The sequence below is a fragment of the Hydra vulgaris genome, chromosome 12 (genome assembly GCF_038396675.1).
Source record: "Hydra vulgaris chromosome 12, alternate assembly HydraT2T_AEP".
NCBI lineage: Eukaryota > Metazoa > Cnidaria > Hydrozoa > Anthoathecata > Hydridae > Hydra > Hydra vulgaris.
This window is the reverse complement of record NC_088931.1, coordinates 58,439,885-58,458,106: the sequence shown is the minus strand read 5'-3', so window position 1 is coordinate 58,458,106 and position 18,222 is coordinate 58,439,885. Positions and strand designations below refer to the sequence as shown.

Genomic DNA, 18,222 nt, shown 5'->3' with positions numbered 1-18,222 from the left:
AAATAGAAATAGCAATATTGTTACAAAATATTGTTATTGTAGTTGTTATTATTACGAATAATAAAAACTAGAATAACATTATTTTGAGAGGAAAGTAGAATAGTATTTAAAGACAACTTTTAAATTTAACAGTCAATAATGCTTTAGAATCATGGGCCAACAAACAAACTATTTGTTCGTTGGCCCATGATTTTAAAGCATTATTGACTGTTTTCTAAAGCATTATTGGCCCATGATTGTCATATATGACAAGCAGATAAATAATTTGATTGCATATAAAAAATTTCGCCGACTGAATTCTCTCCTCCTATAGGAGGAGAAAATGCCGTAAGTTTGTAAGCTTTTTATGATAACTATAATGGCTTAACACCTTAAAGTGTAATACTATCATAAATTCAAACTTTAATATCAGCGTTACCCGAATGAATCCAGTTGCTAGAATCTGTTTTAGCCGAATATTTATCATGTATATTGACGTTATAGGTAGATTTTGCCATTGTCCCTGTTTTTACGTAGGAGAGCGCAGCGCTAAACTAATCAAAGTTAAATTCTTATTGCGTTCTCCTACACACTCGGACAATAGCAACCCTAACTATAGGTTATATCAATTTTAAAGTTTTTATAACAGTTTTATAGTTTTTATAAAAGTATTTTTTTATGTAATTTAAAAAAGCAACCGCATAAAAGTAATTTATGTTTCGAGTAATATTAGCCATTTTCAAAGTAAGAACAAAATCAATTTTTAATTATTCTACATCGCGCGGCTTTTGTATTGAAAAATTCTAGATAAAGTATAAAATTAAAAGCAAAGAAAATATAAATAGTAAAAAAGAATTCCCTTAAAGGTACTTAGTGTTCAAGATATCAAAGACAAACAAAATATATAGAAAGCACACCCTAAAAGCAAAAAAAGATAATTCTAACGTCGTGACATAAAGCAACATAATTCTAACGTCATGACATGTTACGTTGACTGTTTATACAAAGTAGAAAAGCAGATTCATTTCTTTTTACTTAACTTGATTTATTGAACTATGGTTGTAAATGCTAATGTAATAATCTGAAGAGAAACATCAAGTTCAAACCACTGAAACTAGTGCGTTCGACTTGTGAACGCACTAGTCGAGTTCAAAGTTGCTGCATGTGGGTCAAAGAAGAACTTTTACAAATCAATTGGAAAATATTAATAAATTTAAAATAAAAATATTTAAATTAAAAATTCGAATTGACAATCGTGATATCCTTAAAAAAAAAAAAAAAAGAAAAAAAAAAAAAAGATAGACTTAATCTATTCAATAATGTATTTGCAGAGGTGTTTTACAACGGTTGAAGAAAATGATAATTTTGATGAAAAATGAAAAATTCGTCAAGAAAATTGTGGTATACTAAAAAGAAGGTGCAGAAAAAAAATAAATAAATAAATAAAAAAATAAAAAAAATCCCAAGAATAATGATCCTAGTAAAGTCTACCATATTTGAAGTTAATTTAAGGAAAACTTCAAATACTATATTTATTACCAAAAAATTATGCGATAGTCGCATTGTAAGCTTACTCAACGCCGCTAATGCAAGTTTTATCTTATTGTTCTCGGCGATAACAAACATATTTTTTTTCCGGTCTGCAATATTTGTTTAGATATTGTTAAAACTTTAACATATCTTTTGCGATGTAGTAAAAAAATATGAAGTAAAGAAACGCAATATTTTGTTGAATATATGTATATTTTTTGTTAAGCTTTATTTAATTATTAGAAGTAATATATTTTTTTATATCATGAATAAAAATTCATTTTTGATAACAATAATAAATCTTAATATAATATAATAATCATATTATAAAATAATATTAATAATGTTATTAAATAATGCTATATATCATATATACATTAGGGTACATCGCTAAAATAATTTTGATTAAAATAATACGGCGTACTGATAATCCTATGTAAAATTAAATTTTAATTTGAGTTTCTTTTTTGCGTTTTTTAATTTGAAAATGTTTTGGTAAGGCGATTGAGACTTTTAGTTATACATTTTATAGTTTATTGTAAATAATTACCCGTTTTTTGAGAATGTGTTGTAACAACTGTATAATTCTCAAGGTAAGTAATACTTACCTTGAAAAATAAATACTAGTTATCAAAATATCATAAAGTTTGTTTTTATAATGCGTATTGTGCATATTCAGCGATTATGCATATTGAACATATGTAATAAAATGAACTATGTGATAGAATTTTTTTTGGTTATTATTTTGACCTTATGGTGATGTTTTATCTTTTTCGGGGCTCAATGAAAAGACTAATTTTGTCGTCTTCTAGCCCCAGTCATGTACATTTTTCTTTTATAAACTACGATTGTAAAATTACAATACGATTGTAACATACATTGTTATCTTAAATACATGTTTTTGTTAAGAAAAGATATTTTCAAAACAAAGAAACGAAAGAAGCAGGATTTTATTCAGTTTATATACCCGAGAATTCAAATTTACTTTGTTTATATACTAAAAACGTATTTTATAAAAAAGACTCTAATCACAAGTACTTTTTAATAATGTGTATTTTTTAATTTATTTCTAATAACAGTACTAACAATGAGTAACTATACATCGAATGTGAAAACTAGACATAGTTTAGCAACTAAATTGTCTACTTTTGTTGGAAAAGGTAAAGAGTTTGTTTTGTCGGAGGTACCCACAAAAAGATCAGTAATTCAAATGGGTATTCTTCTAAAGGTTAGCTTTTATTTATTTTTTTTAACTTCTAAAATATTTTCAAAAAATATTATATCAAAAATATATATTGACTAAATATAAATTATTTGTGATAAATAACTAAATCTATATCTACCTTTTAGGAAAGAAAAGAAATAGAATTTGAATGTAGATAAAGTAATTTTGCTACAAAAGAACTAAGCAGAGAACTTGATAAAATGGTGACAGCTCAATGGTTCAAAGCAAATAGTATGTTTAAACCACCAGTTACAATTTCGGAAAAATTACTAGCAGAAAAAATAAGTAGACTATGGTTTAAAATATCCAGGTTTTTAAAAAACACAAAACCATCCAAAGAAGCAACCAACAAAATAACTAATGAGCTTGATAGTCTCTTTGATATCATATCATGTACTCATACAATCATTATATGCACAGAGGCAGCATCATTTTGCAATGATCCCAAAAACTGCAAATTAGGTGCACATGTTTATTGTTCATGCCCTCTATTACAAAAAGTTCCTGTACTTGATCTTCTTTGGCTTCGTAATCAGAGGCTTAAAAAGAAAGAGATTTCTACTATGCAAATTGGTTTATGTGATTATAAAGAATCAGTTCGCCTACGGAGAAGAGAAAATAGGAAAAACATTCAGGAAGAAGCTGCAAGAAAAAGGGAAAAAAAAGAAAATGAAAGAAAATATGAGTTTAATAAATTTCAGGTTAGCTCAATTAGCATGAATATAATTCTTTAATTTTTTTAAAACATTTATTACCGCAATCTAAGAAAGTCTTTAAAACTAACTTTTTAATGTTTAATATATACTTAACTTTTTTAAATTTAAAATTTATATATTCTATTATATATAATATTACTTACCAATATTGGTAAGTAATAAGATTATATTATAGAAACTGCATGTTTAAAAAATTTAGAATCCTGAACTTGTTTTCAATCTGCATGAAGAAAACAAAAATGGTATTGATGATACTGATGATACATACAATGTAAATACTGCACAACTAAAAAAAGAAACAAAAACTTTGGCCGACAAGTTGCTTGAAGAAAAACTAGGAAAATTTGCATCACTGGTTACAAGATACTTAAAAAAACCAAGTCTAAAGCAAAACAAAATGACTATAACACATGCGGCATCAGCTGCAATAAGATATAATATTTCTAATGTTGGTGGGGCTGCTATAATCACTGGTATAATAAAAGATTTTATAGCTGCAGGTTATCTTTCTCCTGATATGTCATACCTTTCTGTTGACCCAAATAAAATGCGAAGGGCTAAAAATAATGTAATGAAAGAAAATACAATAATTGAAGCTAATAAATGTAGTAACGAAAATATAATTGGAATTGCTTATGATGGAAGAAAAGACTGGACCAAAACGTTAGTTCCAGATAAATACGAAAAACTTCACCCTAGAGTCATAAAAGAGGAGCATATAAGTGTATCTTGGGAGCCAACTGGACGTTATCTTGCTCACATCACGCCAGAACCTGCCCTTCATCCGGAAAAACCTGCAAAAAAAATCGCTGAAGCACTCTATGATGTGCTTGAAAAAAACAATGCAAATGAGTTATGCATAGTAATAGGTGGAGATTCAACTAATATCAACACAGGATGGTCAGGGGGAATTCATGCCCATCTTGAAAAAATGTTAGGACATAAATGCTATTGGGCGATTTGCATGAAACATACAAATGAACTCAAGCTACGACATTTAATTATATCCCTTGATGGTCCGACAAGTAGCAAGGACGGATTTACAGGATCAGTTTGCAAAAACCTTAAGTATGTAAATGATATGACAATAAATTATAATTTTACACCCCTGCCAGATGGAGAGGAGCTTCCAAAACTTGGTGAGAAAGACATAAAAAGTTTATCTACTGATGCTTATATCAGTTACAGATATGTAAATGCTATCAAGTCAGGAAAACTTTCTCCGGATCTCGCAAATCTAAAATGTGGATCACTGTCTCATTCTCGCTGGCTTACAACAGGTATGGCTTTGATGTTTTTGTGGAAAAGAAATCATAACCTTAAATACAGTGAGTTGGAGATCTTAAAGATATTAGTTCAATTTTGTGTCAAAATGTATTTCAAACTTTATTTTGAAATTTCTTCCAAACATCTGCTGGAGGACGGACCAAGACACATTTTGCTTGAACTTAAAATTCTAAAGACAATGCCAGTCAATTTGGCGAATATTATTACACCTTATATTTGAACTGGGGCTTGGTACAGCCATAGTGAGTGTATTCTGGTTTCACTCTTGACTAGCTCTAATAAAAATGAAAGAATGTTTGGTGTTGATAAGGTTTTACAAATTAGAGGAAATAATGAGCTTGGAGACACTGCTGTTCGAAAAAGAATATCTCCAAAAATTAACCTTGACGCTACTATTCTTCAAGAACTAATTTCTTGGAATGTAAAAGATTGTTATGAACCAATATTTACATGTAATCTTTCTAAAGTGGAGGTCTCCAAATTCATTGAAGATCAATTGAAAATTCCTAAATTCAGCATTCACACTCAAGCAACAGAACGCTGCGTCAAAAGCGTGACGGAAGCATCTGCCATTGTTTACGGCCAAGAAAGAAGAGATGGATTTGTTAGAACAAGAATGATACACAGGGAAGAAATTCCTACCTTTAAATCAAAGAAATATGTTCTTGAAATAATTTAACTAAGAAATAAAACAAAATTATACATTTTGTATTTTTTTCATTTTTTATTCAAAACTTTAATCTGTAAAACTTGAAAACCGCTTGTAATGAGAAGTACTTTTTTTAATAAAATATTTAACAAAAAATAGTTTTGAAAATAGTTTTAAATAATGCTATAAATAATGATATATTGCAATATATATATATATATATATATATATATATATATATATATATATATATATATATATATATATATATATATATATATATATATATATATACATATATATATATATATATATATATATATATATATATATATATATATATATATATATATATATATATATATATATATATATATATACAAATATTATATGAGGCGTTGCGAACGAAAGGGGCACGCCAACCAATTTTTGAAAATCCGTTTTCTTTAACCATTTTTTACTTTAGTCTGTCATCTACAATATAACACAAGATCAACGTGTCAGTGGGCCTCTTTCTGACTGAAAATCTCTTCTTATTTACACGTGATAAAATCTGAAGAAACACACTTTCGTTTGCAACGCCTCATATGTGTAGTTATAATTACATATAGTATATATGTTGTTACAACTATTTAATATGTAGTGTTACAACTATTTAATATGTAGTGTATATATATATATATGCAGTTATAATTATATATGCACATAATCGTTATGTAGAGCATAACCATTGAATGTACAGTTAAGTACACAATCATTGAGTCATAATTTTTGCAGTATGCATATCATATTATGCATAATAACGTTGTTATATATATATATATATATATATATATATATATATATATATATATATATATATATATATATATATATATATATGTATATAAAACGTTATTATGCATAATATGGTATGCGTACTACTAAAATTATGGCACAATGATTGTGCACTTGACTTGGTTATGTACAACATAATGATAATGTTGTAAACACATTATAAACATATTTTTTATAATATTTAAGTTCTTTTATAATAAAATAATAATAACATTAGATGTTGTCATTAGGAATAATTGTATTATTAATATAACTGTTTTTAATACTAATTTGAAAAACTTTGATATTATTAAATCAAAATTATATCTAGTAGTATAATACTATTTCTAGATATATTTTCAGTGTTAAAAATTTGAAAATATTGAAGTGTGTCTATATAAAATACATTTGCATTAACTGTGATTTTATAAGCAGGAATTTTGTGTTTGTTTTCCAAACAATGTTTCCAGCATTTTTTTCAAATACTCTGACTTTTGTTGCATTGAGGAGGAACGAAAATGGGAAAATATTTTTTTCGAATTATTGGGGTAGTTATATCAAAGAATACTACTCCATCTTCAATTTCTTTCCACCATTCATTAATGCCTTCTACTAAACAATCAGCTGATTTTTCTAAAAGTTTTTGATATTCATTGCTATTCTTTTCAATCCAAGTAAATGATATTTTTGTGTCAATAAATAGACTATGTAATGGTTGGTAGAATTTGTGAAGTATTGAAACGCCATCACATAACTTTTTTCCTTCCTTTAAATATTTTTTTGCTTGGTTGCGGATTATTGCATTAAAAATAATATTTTCTGATTGATGATTAGAAGATGTTTATGTAGACAGTTTCAAATTTTGAAAAAACCTGTAAGTAATCTATACTGTAGTGGAGCATGGGATGTGATTGAGTGATAGTATGCAATTTTTTAAATTTGCTTCTAAATGTTCTTTCATAATTATTGCATATACAAATTTGGTATTTATTAAACGAAGAATACTGTGTGTTGATCTAGATTCTTCTGGCATATAAAGGATGTTTAGTATTTCGCACAGAGTTAGTAAAAATTTAAAAACAAAGTGATTGTAATGTTCTAGGAACCAGTTAGTAACTATTAATAAACTTTTTCGATAGTTGGCAGCATTTTTTGCTTCAATGCAATTGAAAGAGCTTTTAATTGTATTTTCTGCAATTTTTTATCTTTTTTTTCTACTAAATATGGCAATTCATCAAATATATTTTTAACATGGTTTGAAATATCATGCATTGGTTCATTATTTAAAATTTCATAGTGTAAAAGATTTAGTTGTGTTAAAGAAAAACCTGGTTTTTTTAAAAAGAAGGGCAGGCAATCCTTGCACTCCATGCATTTCATTTGCCAATAGCTCCTTTAATTTTTTGACAGATGTATTTAACGGAAATTGAATATTTCTTTCATAAAGCTCTTGTTTGATCTGATCTTTTTTTAGACATGAATATAATTTGGTTTTTCCTTGGTTTACTGCTAGCAGTGAGGTGTTCGTTGCATTTATATACTCTATACGATTTTGTACGGAAGTGTGGGACTTAGTGATATAGATATATTATTAAAAAGATCTGCATGCATGTTGCATGCCCAACAAAAATAATTACCACCCTTCTGATGACCAGCTTCCAGTTGTGCTGCTGGATTGTCACCTTTGAATATTTGTGCAACATCTAAAATAGGTGTTCCCTTGAATTCTAAGGGATTGCTCAATTGCAAAATGTTATTAATCCTGTCATCGCTATACAAAAGTTGCTGGTCATTGGAAGGACATATACCAAGTATGCATAAATAAGGCTTTTCGACCTCTGATTGAATATTTATATTCTCTCCATACTTTTGTTTATATTCAAAGCTACTTAGAAATATGGCTGTATCATACATTACGCTAACATTAATAAGAAAGTGAGTGTGATTAGATATACTGGAGCAATCATGCCAAAACATTAAATTCCTTGTTCTTTTATAAGTTTTAAGTATATTTATCAGCTCTTTTTTAGTTAAGGTGTCATATTCATCTTTATATTCCTGAATATTATCAAGAGCATTAACAATTTGCCTTTGAGAAAGTGCTTCTAGTTCATTATCGTTTCGAACTTTCATAAAAATCTCATGGTCTTTGAACATATTTAGTCTTATATCTTTCAAGGAAATTTTTCTGCCTTTAATATGAACCTCTTTTTTTGTAATTGTTTGATTTTCAGATGATAGAAACACTTTTTCATATCTTTTCCCCTGAATTATATGTTCCATCATCTATTTTTTTTAAGTTGCTGCTTTATTTTTTTATTAGTTGGCTCGCATGGGAAAAATATATCTCTGATATATGGCATGTTTAACCTATAAATGAGTTTAAACATGAATGACTAACAAAATTTGAAAAGTTTAACTTATTAATGATAAGTGAAGGAAAGGTAATAAATGCCTCCGTTTTTTTCTTCTCTACTGTATATTATTAATATTAATGCCATCAAAGTATGTATTATCTGACATTTTTCTTTTTAGATTTAGTCTTTTTAGATCACAGTTCATTGATTCTAAAAGATTTTTTAGTACTTGGCCTCCGTTTGCGAGTGTAATACCTAAAAATTATTTTGTTTAAAATTCTTGTTTTTTATTTGTACTTATTACTGTTAAAATGGTAAAACTAATTTATTAGCATAATACATTTATTATTAGTTTATTACTTTTGTAAATATACTATATCGCAAACATTTAAAACTATTACCTTTTTTGTTTGTCACACAAAATTTACGTGCTTGTTCAGAAAAGTTTATTTTAAAACCATTAGGGTAGGATGAAATTTCATCCAAACATTCAACTTGTATCCAAGAATATTTCTCAATAGAACCGACAGGGTTTTTTGCTTTTTTCTCTCCCTAAATTAGTGGTAGAAAAAAACAACAACTTTGTATTAGCCTCACTATATGCACCTTTCAATCCTTAATCCTTCTCTGTAGTATGCTAGAAGGTATATAATATAACTACATAAGGAATGGCTAGTACTTCTCTGTACTTAGAACACATTTGTCATATGGATTGTTAAACGAGCCCTGTGAGTGTTTCCACACCTCGTAGGTTCCTTCTAGATGTGAATAGAGTTTTAAAGTATGTGTGTCTTAATATATATATATATATATATATATATATATATATATGAATGTATATATATATGTATATGTATATATACATATATATATATATATATATATATATATATATATATATATATATATATATATATATATACATATATATATATATATATATATATATATATATATATATATATATATATATGTATATATATATATATATATATATATATATATATATATATATATATATATATATATATATATATATATATATTGAAATATACAACTTGAAATTATAATACCACCCAGTGAAAAAGCGCACATGGGATACGCGTGGATTTTTTCCACATGTAACCCATGTGGGGATTATTATTTTGTCCCATGTGGGTTTCATATGGTAAATCCCACATGGATTCCATATGGTAAATCCCATATGGGATACGCGTGGGTTTTTACCATATGTAACCCATATGGGGATTATTATTTTGTCCCATGTGGGTTTCATATGGTAAATCCCACATGGGTTTTATGTGGTAAATCCTACATGGGATATAGGTGGAAAATACGACATGTTATAGATCTTAAATGCCACATATTTTAATCCAAATGGTATAAAAGTAGTCAATACTAGACAAATGAAAGTCCGAATGCTTCTATGATAATTTTTAAAATTCTTTTAATTTAAAAATTACTTAAATAGTAATTTAAAATTAATCATCGAAGCATTCAGAGAGGCTTAACTTAATCTGGTATTTGCTACTTTATCCCATTTGGTATTCAAAACGTGTAGCATTTTTGATCTTTTACATGTGATGTTTTCCACCTATAACCTATGTGGGATTTACCTTAAACTATTATGACGAAATTTTATAAAATTAAAAAACGTGTTGCAAAATGAATTTATTTAAAAATAAATGCTATTAATCAATACATCCTAAACGAATATTAAAAATATTATTTTTCCTTTTGCGATTTACACGCCGTTTTTTGTCAATTGAATTAATTAAATCGCTTCGGCTTGTATAATACCAAGGTTTTTAGTATCTTCTAACTTTCTTCAAACATTTTCTAAAAAAAAAAATATAAATATAAATATATATAAAAAAAATATATATATATATATATATATATATATATATATATATATATATATATATATATATATATATATATATATACATATATATATATATATATATATAGAGAGAGAGAGAGAGAGAGAGGGAGAGAGAGACAGAGAGAGAGAGACAGAGAGAGAGAGACAGAGACAGAGAGAGAGAGACAGAGAGAGAGAGAGAGAGAGAGAGAGAAAGAGAGCAATTTTAATTATTAGCCAGTTTGAAGTCATTAATGACTACAATATTTCACAAATAATTATTTCCTAATTTATTACTTACAATGACTAACGTTTATGCGTAATTGAACACATATTATGCGTAATGAGCTTGAACCCATGAGGAGAATCCTGAAAAAAGTGATCAATAAGGATAAGTAGTTAAACAAAAAAACAAAAACAAATATGTAAAAACCTACTTTTTCAATGATGTAGACTTCTATAATAACAGGCCTTGCCATCGCGCAAAATGCCGTAAAAACTGAAGGCCGATTAAACTTTCACTTTTACTTATATTGATATATTTTTATATTAGGTAAGGTGTAATGGAAGTCTATGTTTTCTAATAATAATCTCTAGTAAAAACGAAAATATAAAAAGAAAACCAAAAAATTGTTAAAAGATAATCATGCTTTTCGTATTTCAAATTTCATTAAGAATATTTATGTAATATTAAATAGTATCAATAACGAGCAGAACCATAACAAAGTATATATCTATATATTAGAAAGATAACTGTATTTTTAATTTGTTTACAGCTAAATATGAAATATTACAAATTGTGCCATTATGGTTAGCTACAAATGAATAATCATTGAAAATTACTAAAATAAATAATAAAAGACCAAGTTAGTACATTTTTGATTGTATGTGCACACTTTTTTTATTAAGCTGGAAAACAATAACATTGTTATTATCACTTAACAAAGATTGAATATCATCAAATATAATTTCATCCTCTTTTAGAAAATCATTTAACTCATCTGGTAAAATGCTTCGAAAACCGCTTGAAGTTACATTTTTTCTAACTTTACTTGCTGGTGTGGCTAAACAACTAGGCGGAATATTTTAAAAAACAGATGGTGGGTTTAAAGGTCGTTGCTTCCCATATTTGCTTTCAAAAGGTGCTTCATTTGGCCAATGCAGTTGACATACTGCTGTATAGTCTGTAACAATAAAACCAGTTCTTGGGATAGCTTCACTACATCTTTTTCTCTCCTCTAGATTCTTCGGGAATTTATAAATTGATATTTTTGTCGTAGTTGAGTATTGATATTTTTGTTGTAGTTGTAATTGATATTGTAGTTGTATAAATTGATATTTTTGTTGTAGTTGAGATAGTTCGACTTGCAAAGAGATACACAGCATTTTAAAGGCATTTTTAAGGCATTTTAATTATTAAAAAAACTTATCGTTAGTTTGACAATATTATTACCTTACAAAGTTAACGCCTTGAACCTTACAACGTTATCGTCTTGATGTTGGGCTATCTAATTTATAAACCAATCACATTTTAAAGATTTATTAAAAAAGCGCGAACACAAACTTTCGTCTAATGTTAAAAGATGAAAATGTAAACACAGTATTAGGAATTAGCCTTCAGTTTAACAACTTTTTGCGCGATGTCAAGGCCTGTTATTATAGAAGGCCGCGGTCACACATAATATAATATTCTGAAACTAATAAACAAACATCTAAATTTCTATAAGTAAATTTATTCTTTGATCATTGCCTTCATATCCTATCTTATTTTCATATCATAATCTATTATGGAATTATTTATATAACATATCACAACAATATTATTAAATTTGTGATGTTCAAATATATGAACATCCTCTAACATGTTCATATGATATTTGAATATAGTTCTTGAGTATATTATCTGCAAACAATTGACTGATGCAAGTTCTAATGTTGTCAAAAACCAAGCATGCATGCATGGGACACTGCAGTGTCCCACAAAGAAATGCAGGTTTGAAAGTCAAATTTTCTTTATTAAAAAAAAAAAAAAATAGCAGGGAGATAGGGAGGTTTCTGTAACTTTTTTTAGGCTCCAAAACTTTTAACTTTATATATAATAAGGTTCATAAAACTTAAGGGACTAACGAACATTGACGAACAAAAACAGGATATTTACAGAAACTTTTCAATTTTTAATCTGGAGTACCACAGTGTTATTGGGAATAAAGTCTCTGGGTCCAGTATTCAAAGTAATATGATCTAAAGTAATATATAAATAATAAGTAATAATAAATTAAATAAAATGCTATAAAATGCATGCAGTTATACATATAACTCCTGATAGTTAACTATATGTATAACTAGTTATACATAAAATTTATTATATAAACTTATTTTTTAAGGTTATGCTTGAACAAATTAGAACCAATTAATTCAAATTCAAGATTTAGTTCAAGTTCAAGTTATTTGTTCATTGTTTTTTCACTATTTTATATTTATTTGTCCAAATTTGTTAACCAGTACTAATTCTTACTACAGTAAGAATATTTATCATTGTTGAACGTGATTTTATTAGTAACATAATTTTATTTTCAACATATTTTGACAACACCCTTTACATTTTAAATGATGACAGCTTTACTTTTCTATTGATGTTAAATTTATTACGTTTCAATAACTCAGATTGAATTTTAACTGAATTATTGTAAGCTTTGTAAAGGTTTGTTGTATCTCAAATGGTGTTGTAAATAAAGTAAAAATAATATATATATATATATATATATATATATATATATATATATATATATATATATATATATATATATATATATAGTATTTAGGCTATGGGATCATCCATAAATGATGCCAGTAGATAGAGGGGCAGCGAGAGTTTAACAATAATTGACAATAGGGAGGGGATGTTGAGACCAAAATAATGTCAATTAAAAAATTGAATTAAAAAAAAAAGTAAAATATTTTATTTTAAAAAAAAGTAAAACAATTTATGCTAGCTATGAGCAGGTTTTAGAGGTATTTAAACCAACAATGTGGTCTAAAAACTTCTTGCTTTTGTTGCTTAAAACTGTAGAGGATCATAGGAAAAACAATTTAAATTCAGAAATTAGCTTGCTTATCTGAAAGAACAATTTGTTTTTCTTTTTTTACTTTTAGTACTGTTGAGAATAAATGTATAACTGAACCAGAAAAAAATTGATGGTATATGCATTTTTTATATTATATTAACAATTCAGATATACCATCATAATACGATAACAAAAACTGACATCATTTTCAATGGGAGATGGCAAAAAATTGACTGAGTTTGATAAAGGGTGAAGTTGTTCAATAAACCGGGTCATCATCTGACATCATTATGCATAGATGACCCTACAATTTAAGTAAAATAAGTAATCAATTTGCCATATTTCTCTTTAGAAAGTGTAAGAAAAAAGCATTGTTATGCTGAGAACCTACCTATTGAGCAAGCTTTGACCACCTATTTTATAAATTTGAGAGACAAAGTGGAAGTGCGAATCGTAAAAGAACTAATAACAATGCTCTAAACTAGTTTTTAACTTTGTAGACTAACATTAATATAGTATTTAGTAATAATACATGATTTTTATAATTTGTATTTATTTCCATTAATTATCAGTTGTCAGTCTCCATTTTATAAAATGAATTAAAAAACTATTTGTTTATAGTATTACATATATTTTTATAGTATTTTATAGTAATAATAATACATAAATACTAGTTTCCTAATGCTATTATCATCACAATGTTAATGGTATTCGTTTTAAAGTGAAAATTTGTATCAATTTTATTGTTTTAATGTTATATATATATATATATATATATATATATATATATATATATATATATATATATATATATATATATATATATATATATAATATATATATATATATATATATTATTTTTACTTTATTTACAACACCATTTGATATACAACAAACCCCTACAAAGCTTACAATAATTCAGTAAAGATTCAATCTGAGTTATTGAAACGTAATAAATTTAACATCAATAGAAAAGTAAAGCTGTCATCATTTAAAATATAAAGGGTGTTGTCAAAATATGTTGAAAATAAAATTAAGTTACTAATAAAATCACGTTCAACAATGATAAACATTCTTACTGTAGTAAAATATAGTACTAACTGTTAAATTTGAACAAATAAATATAAAATTAACAAAAACAATTAATAAATAAGAACATTAACTTGAATTTAACTAAATCTTGAATTTGAATTAATGGGTACTAATTTGTTCAAGCATAACCTTAAAAAATAAGTTTATGTATATTTTATATATTAATAATAATTATAAGTATAACTAGTTATACATATAGTTAACTATCAGGAGTTATATGTATAACTATATGCATTTTAAAGCATAATATTTTATTTAAACATTACTTAGATCATATTACTTTGAAAACTGGACCCAGAGGCTTTATTTTCAATAACACTGTGGTACTCCATATTAAAAATTGAAAAGTTTCTGTAAATATACTGTTTTTGTTCCTCAATGTAGTTCGTAAGTCCCTTAAGTCTTAAGGACCTTATTATATCTAAATATAAAAGTTTTGGAGCATAAAAAAAGTTACAGAAACCCATCTCTATCCTATTTTTTTCTTTTTTTAATAAAGAAAATAGGGAATTCTTTGACTTTCAAACCTGCATTTCTTTGTGGGACACTGCAGTGTCCCATGCATGCAAGATTGGTTTTTGACAACATTTCAACTTGCATCAGTTAATTGTTTGCAAATAATTTACTCAAGATATATATTCAAATAACTATTATATTATCCTAATAATAAGTCTATTTGCACAAATCTTAATCTTATTTCTATAAAGAAAGATAAACATTATTCGTGGTACTTACGTACTTGCTTGCCATTCCCTTTATTAATATAAAATATTTTCACACAATATAAACGTAACGCAATGCAATGTCGATTTAAAAATTTTTTTTTAGTTTCCAGCTTTTAAATTAATTCCCATGCAAATCCCACAGGAAACCCACGTGGGATTTCCCATGTGTGTAAATACCATATGGTTCCCACATGTAACCCATGTGGGATTACCCACATGGGTTTAAGGTGACAAATTTCCATACGGATACCACATGGGAAAATCCGTCCCACATAAATCCCATCAATCCCACACGGAACCCACGCGGAACCCATGTGGGACGCGGTTTTTTTTTTCACTGGGCAAGGCCATCTGTTGCATGTAATTAATGTGTATATTGTTCAAATTATAAAAAATGCATACATCATTTGTAGTTAATGATTATTTGAGCTGGTAAGAACTATAATGGTGTTAGTTAAATTTTCCTCAATTTGATATTTATTAGGTGTTATTAGATTCTTTATTTGGTTTATGTAGAAAAATCCCTAAATACTACTTCACCCAGGGGTCACTGAATGAACTAATGACTTATGCGAGTCCTAAATTTAACATAATGACGCTGTAATTATAGATATTGACTTAACTCAAATCTGTTTTAAAGTTATTATTATTTTAACCAACTCATTTTTTTGTACATGACTTAAATTTTTTATAGGTGATAGTTCTAATATTCTTCTTTTTTTTGTGTTTTAAAACTATGGGTTAGGCGGAGCTTATCTCTATTGCTTAATGATACAGGAACACCAAATGCCATAAAAAAGTTAAATTTTTATTATACTTTATGTTATATATATATATTATATATGTAAAACAAAGTGAGAGAGAGTACATTCTCTCTCTCACTCTCTCTCTCTCTTCCTCTTTTATCTGCTTTATATTTGAACCTTTTACATTTGACAGGAAATTATTCTAACACTAATTTTAATCTTTTGTTAGCTATGCATCCTTGACAGTTAAAAATGGCTATGAAGCATTTTTGAGCTTCTTAAATTATTAAATCTTTCTTTGGAAAAGGTAAGCAAAATACCTTTCAAAGACAATTTTGACCTGGTCTTCCCTAAGTTTTTCAAATGTTTAACAATAACCGGGCCTTTTTTTTTGTTTGTTTAAGATTAAAGTGAAATGTAGGATTTTTTTCAATATAAATTTTGTATTGATGATTTAGCACTCTTGATCTAAAAACTTTATAATTTTCTTTTACTAAATGTTTGATTCTATGTTTTTCAGTTAAAGCTATATATACTGCAACTTTAGAGAAACCGCAAGTTAAAGGATCAGCAATAGACAGCTCTGACATAACAAAAGATTGAGTTAATTTTATTATAAATATGTTGTTCACTTGTATTCTAAATTTGGTTAAGTAAATTTATATACTGCCCGCTATTTTACATGTTTACATTAATCTATGGTAATTTAAAGACCGGAATTTTAGTAAAATAGTTTTATGGCATTATAAAATAGGGGTGGTTCATATCACAGTAATGTTTAAATTTTGGGCTTAGATTTTTAAATAAACATTAAGAGGTTTAACTTTAAAAGTCTAACTGGTCGTATGCCAATTTGTGTGTTCTTTACACTCAAATTAATAAAAACTTTCATATAAAATGGAAAAAATAGATTTTAAACTTGAAATAACTAATTTTTTTTGACCTTTAATATGCTTGCAGACATATGACTGGTTAGAAATTAAATATATAACTTAAAACTTGTTTGAAAAAGTTGTTTTCTCAATTTAATGTTTTATCTTCGTTGAGAGCAGCACCATTTTATACCAAAATATGGTTCATCGACAATAAAGCAAAATTTTATATCTAAACTTTAGTAATTTAAAAAAAAGTTAAATTTGTTTGATTTTAGGCACATTATAGCGCTCGGGGAAAAAAAAAAGTAAAAAAAATAAATTATTTGGGATAAAAAAATGCAGTGAAACATAACCTTTTTGTAAAAACGCAAAATTCGTGTATTTTCCAGAACATGCATTAACGGCGTTGACTTATATAAATTTTTATTGACGCGTTAAATTTAGCGGTTCTCATAACAAGACCTCTAAGTCTTCTTTGAGTTTCCGCATTATTTTTTTTAATTTAATTTCTATCATTATATTAAAATAATCTCCAATTGTAAACTTTTTAACTTTATATATTTGTATAAAAATTTTCATGTAATAAAGAACAGAAAAAAAAAAAAAAAAGTTTTCAAATAAAGAGCCTGCTGAATGATGCGTGTTTGTGCGCGTCGGAGCTATTCTATAAAACTCGATGAATAATAAATAGCTTATTTCCCATCATGCTACCTTTTGATGGTCCTCGTTTAAAATGCGGGCCATCAGCCTCCACGGAGTATCCGAAGGCGAATAAATCCATTTCAAAATTGTTAATAATTTTTGAGTGTTAAAGTGAAAGTTAATAATTATTTATTCAATCTTAGTAAGTGGCTTCGATTACATTTGGTTTATATTAAAGTCTAAAGATATCTTTATGTTTGAGGTGAAAAAGAAAACTAAGCTCCAAGTGCTAAACTGACCTATTACAGATTTTATATAACAGATATATATATATATATATATATATATATATATATATATATATATATATATACATATATACATATATATATATTTATATATATATATATATATATATATATATATATATATGTATATATATATATATATATATATATATATATATATATATATATATATATATATATATATATTAAATATTTTGACTTTAAAGTATGTTTAGGTAAAAGAGGTCATCAAATGCTGCACATAATTATCAAATAGATAACAAATTTATGTTTCTAGCCCAGTTAGAAGCAAAGTTATTGTAATTTGAGTGATCAAAATTAATGATAAGCGTCTTAACAATGA

At 26.7% G+C, this 18,222-nt stretch overlaps 1 long non-coding RNA gene across 1 annotated transcript; it reads right to left on the bottom strand.

The window, feature by feature from the left end:
• Window positions 1-10,215: 10,215 nt before the first annotated feature.
• LOC136087855 (uncharacterized) lies at window positions 10,216-15,648 on the bottom strand. Its single transcript, XR_010642123.1, has 3 exons — window positions 15,319-15,648; window positions 10,728-10,795; window positions 10,216-10,398 (listed from the first exon to the last, which is right to left on the bottom strand). It is a non-coding gene; the product is annotated as an uncharacterized LOC136087855 (long non-coding RNA).
• Between the last annotated feature and the right edge of the window lie 2,574 nt (window positions 15,649-18,222).